This window comes from Triticum dicoccoides, chromosome 4A, assembly GCF_002162155.2.
Source record: "Triticum dicoccoides isolate Atlit2015 ecotype Zavitan chromosome 4A, WEW_v2.0, whole genome shotgun sequence".
Classification (NCBI taxonomy): Eukaryota; Viridiplantae; Streptophyta; class Magnoliopsida; order Poales; family Poaceae; genus Triticum; species Triticum dicoccoides.
Genome location: NC_041386.1, coordinates 206,996,251 through 207,002,142, shown reverse-complemented (window position 1 = coordinate 207,002,142; position 5,892 = coordinate 206,996,251).

Here is a 5,892-nt window from a genome sequence, read left to right as displayed (position 1 = left end):
TGGGGCGACTCCAGAGCAGGTGAGCGCTTGGGGATCGGCCTGCTCGACGTAGTCGACGACGGCAGAGCTCGTGGACATGGTGATGCGGCGCGGGGACGACGACGGACGCGGCTACGTCGACGGTGCAGCGGCAGGGGCGTCGGCCATGGTGGGAGAGGGCGAGGGAGAGAGGCAGAGGAGTGAGCGAGGTGTCTGTGGGGTCGGGGCGGCGACGTGGAGCTCGCCCAGGTGTCCAGGGGCGAGAGCGGCAAGCAGCTGACACGCTGGCGAGCTCACGCACGCCGGCGTCACCTCCCTCCCTGCCTGGCGGGGACGAAACAGCTGGCTGGCACGGGCTAGCACAGTGCTGGGCCGCCAGGTGGGCCGGCTGGTGGCTTTGCCAGGGTTGTTTCCTTTCTCTCTCTCTTTTCTGTTTTCTATTTATTATGTTTTGTGTTTTGAAATAGTATAAATACTATTTCATTTAGGAAAACCCTGAAAATATTCAGAGGCACATTTGAAAATATTGTCAACAGCCTAAAATTAGTTTCAGGATTATTTGGGCATTTTAAAATTTTATAGGATTTAAATTGCCCAAATGCAATTAGTAATGAATTAATCCAATGATCTTATGATGTCCTAGAAAAGTGTGCACCATTTTTGTCAAAGGTTTTAACCCAAACAAAAAGGGTGGACTTTTTAGAAGGGCATTTCAGGTTCATTGAAAAAGTTTTTAGTAAACCCTAGTTGTTCGAGGGGGGTGCTGGGGGTTCTGTCATCCCCATTTCAGTTTTCTGGGAAAATAAACATGATGCAACACTCTGATGCATGAACTAGCTAGGTTGTGACAACTCACCCCCACTCAAAAGAATCTCGTCCCGAGATTTAGGATTGTTGGGAAGAAGGTGGGGTACTTGAGTCGAAGACGATCCTCCCTTTCCCAAGTGGCTTCTTTTTCAGAGTGGGTGACCATCGAACCTTGAGAAACTTGATGTTATGGCGTCGAGTGGTACGCTCAGCTTGATCAAGGATATGAACGGGATATTCCCTATATGTAAGATTACCTTGTAGATCAAGCGTTTCATGGTCCACTTCACGGATAGGATCCGTGAAGCAACGCCTGAGTTGAGAAACGTGGAAGACATCGTGAACTCAGGAAAGATGCGGAGGTAGTTCCAATTGGTAGGGAACTTCTCCTCGTTTGGAAAGAATGTGAAAGGGTCCAATGTAACGAGGAGCCAATTTGCCTTTGATACCGAAATGATGGTTTCCCTTTAACGGAGTAACCCGAAGTTAAGCCTTATTGCCGACTTCATAAGTCATGAGCTTATGTTTATGGTCATATTGGCTCTTTTGACGAGATTGGGCTGTTTTCAATTTCTCATGAATGACGCGAACCTACTCTTCTGCTTCTTGAATCATATCCGGGCCAAAGAGTTGTCTTTCCCCAGTTTCTGACCACTTAAGAGGCATTCGACATTTTCATCCATAGAGAACTTCGAAAGGAGCTTTGCCCAAGCTAGCTTGCTAACTATTGTTATAAGCAAACTCCACGAATGGAAGGGGTTTCTCCCAATCCATTCCGAATGAGATGACAGAAGCTCGGAGCATATCCTCCAGGATTTGATTTACTCGCTCTACTTGACCACTTGATTGGGGGTGGAAGGCGGTGCTAAAAGAGAGACGAGTTCCAATAGCATTTTGGAAACTTTCCCAAAATAGAGAGGTGAAGAGACTCCCATGGTCTGAGTTAATTTCCAATGGAACACCATGAAGAGACACTATTCGGGAGATGTACAGGTCAGCTAGCTGGCTAGCGGTGATACTCTCACGAACAGGTAGGAAGTGGGCTACTTTGGAAAGACGATCGATCACGACGAAGATAGCATTATTCCCTCTCTTGGTCCTGGGAAACCCAGTAATGAAATCCATACTGATTTTATCCCATTTCCATTCGGGAATAGCAAAAGGTTGAAGGGTGCCAACAGGCCGTTTATGCTCTGCTTTAACACGACAACAGACATCGCAACTAGCAATGTATTAAGCAATTTCTCTCTTCATCCTAGTCCACCAAAACCTTTGGCGTAGGTATTGATACATTTTAGTACTACCGGGATGAATGGCGAGAGGGGATTCATGAGCTTCCTTAAGGATCAGCCGCCTCAGGTTTCTTGCTTTGGGAACCACTAAGCGGTTTCCAAAGTATACGACACCTTGATCATCAACGGAGAAACAATTCATGACTCCTTTCTTAATGTTTCTCTTAATATGGGAGATTCCCGGATCTACCCTCTGTGCCTTGATGATCTGATTCGTAAGGGTAGGTTTCGCTACCAGGGTGGATAGGAATCCCTGAGGAACAATGTGAAGGTTAAGCTTACGAAATTTCTCGTGGAGAAGTGGTTGACTTTGTTGCAACATTAGGTTGTTACAATAAGATTTACGACTTAGCGCATCAGCCATGACATTGGCTTTGCCCGGGGTGTAAGTAATTCCTAAGTCGTAATCCGAGATCAACTTGACCCAGCGTCTTTGCCTGAGATTCAAATCCGGTTGGGTGAAGATATATTTCACACTTTGGTGATCAGTGAAGATCTCGCAACGATTACCGAGAAGGTAATGTCGCCAAGTTTTAAGTGCATGGACTACCGCTGCAAGCTCTAGATCATGTGTGGGATAGTTTTCCTCATGGGGGTGTAATTGCCATGAAGCATAGGCAATTACCTGACGATCTTGCGTGAGTATGCAACCTAGTCCTTGTCGCGAGGCGTCGCAATAGATAATAAAGTCCTTGGAGAAATCTGGTGGTACCAGTACGGGAGCAGATGTCAGGCATATTTTCAGTTCTTGAAAGCTGAATTCGCACTGTGGGGTCCACTAGAACTTTTTATCTTTCTTGAGGAGTTCAGTTAGAGGTTTAGCAACCTTGGAGAAATTCTCGACGAAGCGGCGACAATAGCTCGCTAAGCCAAGGAAGTTCCAAACTTGCTTGACCGTCTGAGGTGGAGTCCAATCAAGGACAGCTTGAACTCATTCAGGATTGATAGCAATACCCTTACCAGAGATTACATGGCCTAGATAGGTCACTTCTGGCAACCAAAGTTCACACTTGGAAATTTTGGCATAAAGGCGATGCTCTCGAAGTTTCGTCAATACCAGCCTTAGATGTTCGGCATGTTCTTCTTCACTCTTGGAGTAGATGAGTATATCATCGAGGTATACTACAACAAATTTGTCCAAATACTCCATGAAGACCGAGTTCATTAACCGAGAGAAGGTGGCTGGGGCATTGGTTAAACCGAAGGACATAACGGTGTACTCATATTGGCCATAACGAGTAACAAAGGCCATTTTGGGAATGTCCCCGTTTTTTATTTTGATTTGATGGTAGCCCAACCTCAAGTCCATCTTGGAAAAGACTGAGGATCCAGCGAGCTGATCATACAGATCATTGATCCTGGGAAGCGGATACTTGTTCTTGATAGTGACCAAGTTGACAGGTCGGTAATCTACAACCATCCGATCCGTTCCATCCTTCTTCTTGACGAAGAGGACGGGGCAAGCCCAAGGAGAGGAACTAGGACGGATGAAACCCTTTTTCAAGGACTCATCGAGTTGGTTCTTAAGCTCGGCTAGTTCTAAGGGTGCCATCTTATAGGGTCTTCTAGAAATTGGGACGGTTCCTGGAACAAGGTCTATCACAAACTCGAAATCCCTGTCAGGTGGAACACCTGGCAGTTCTTCTGGAAAGACATCCATGAAGTCTCGGACTACCGGAATATCTTCAAGGTCTGGAAAGGGGTTGGCATTTAGGGAGTAAAAGCTAGCGCTTGGCCACTCGAGTTAAGACATTGAATGTCTTGCCCGATGGGTGAGTAAGTTGAACAGTTCTAGTAGAGCAATCAATCTTAGCATAATGGGCTGACATCCAGTCCATACCCAAGATGATGTTTATGTCCGAGGACTTGAGAGCTATTAAAGATGTAAGGAAGACAAGTCTATCGACAAGTATTTCATTCCCATGGCTTACTCTAGAGGTTTGCCATCTAGAGCCAGGGGTTTGAATTTCCATGGTAGTGGGCATGTCACAGAATGTCGTGTTATGCAATCGAGCATAGCTCTCAGATATGAATGAATGAGATGCTCCAGTATTGAAAAGAACAGATGTCGGATGGCAATTAACAAGGAGCGTACCAAGGACGACATTAGGATCATCATGAGCCTCCTCAGCTGAGACATAGTTGACATGGCCACGTGTAGTGGGGGGCTGGCTTGGCATATAATGTCTTTCCCGCTGGCTTACCACGGCCAACGAACTTTCCAGACTGGTAGGGGTTGTTGTTCTGGGGACACTCTCGACTGTAGTGACCCGGCTCTCCGCACTTGAAACATGTCACAACATTGGGGCGTGGAGCAGCATTAGCAGCGGGGCCACCATAGGACTTAGGCGGTGCAAACTGCTGGTTGGGGCGAGGCGCCTCAAAGGATGGCCACGAAATGAACCTGGGTGGCAGCGCTGTATTTGGAATCCACACCCGGCGCTTCTAAGATCCAGAGCCGGATGAAGAACCAAAATCAAGAGAGTGCTTGTGTGAAGCATCATAGTCAGTCTGGCCTGTCTCAGCACTAATGGCTTTATTGACCAACTTCTAGAAGGAGGTGCACTCGTGCACACGAAGGTCGCGACGATGCTCGGGGCTAAGTCCCTTGCGGAACCTTGCCTGCTTCTTAGCGTCGGTGGATACCTCTTCAGGAGCATAACGTGCCAGATTCCCAAACTCATGACTATAAGCATCCACTGTCAGTCTGCCTTGGGTGAAATTGCAGAACTCTTCCCTCTTACGATCCATGAGACCTTCCGGGATGTGATACTCACGGAAAGCCTCACTGAATTCAGCCCAAGTAGTGATTTGGCCGGCCGGGTGCATAGCCTCAAAGTTTTCCCACCAAAGGCTAGCATGGCCTTTGAGGTGATAGGCAGCATAGGTAACCTTATCAGCTTCGGCTATGTTGGCAGAACATAGCTTGTGGGTGATGCTGCGAAGCCAGTCATCCGCGTCGAGGGGCTCGATGGAATGATTAAACTTTGGTGGGTACAACTTGATGAAGTCATTGATTGACACCAAGTCATTTCACTGATGACGTGCAGTGTTCTGCTCAATCTGCTCCAGCAAGCGGTTAGTCTCACGCTTGTTTCTTTCCGCCTCCAGCATAACTTCAGCCAGAGAAGGCGGGTGAGGCACATTCTCACCCCTAGCTGCACTGGCTTCCCCCTACTCCGGGGCAGCAGGGTTGCTGCTGGTGTTGACCATCCTAGGAAAAACAAGACAATGGTTTAGACAAGGATGGCACAATCTTGGCAAGGAAGTGCAGAATGTAATGGATAACATGGAATGCTGAGATGTTCATTGCACGACATGGTAATATAGAAACTGCCATATATATACCATTGGTCATACACACCGTACATAGTTTAGTACAAGCCCAGGCTAGAGTACAACTACGGTGAAAGACATTACATCTCATCGGAGGCATTCCAAGCTCCTATACATTAGTTTTCTACACCTCTGGAGCGTGATACACACCAAGTCGTATCCCACATTCACGCAGGACTGAGGAGAGTACAACTATTACAGTACTAGTGAAACTACTACTAGCTCAGATGGCTCCGTAGTAATCCTCATAAAAGTCACCACCAAAACCTGGAAGCGGAACATGATCATCTGGGAACAGACGGTCCTGTGGAGCTTGCGGACCATAGGGACTCGGATGTGGCCATGGTCCCACAAACGGTGGCAGACGGGGACCACGAGGAGGGGTGATGCCTCCTACATCACGCCACTCCATACAATCTGGCAATCCAGACTGCACAGGGTACAGGTCCCTCAGGTCCATGTATCCTGCCTGCACAGG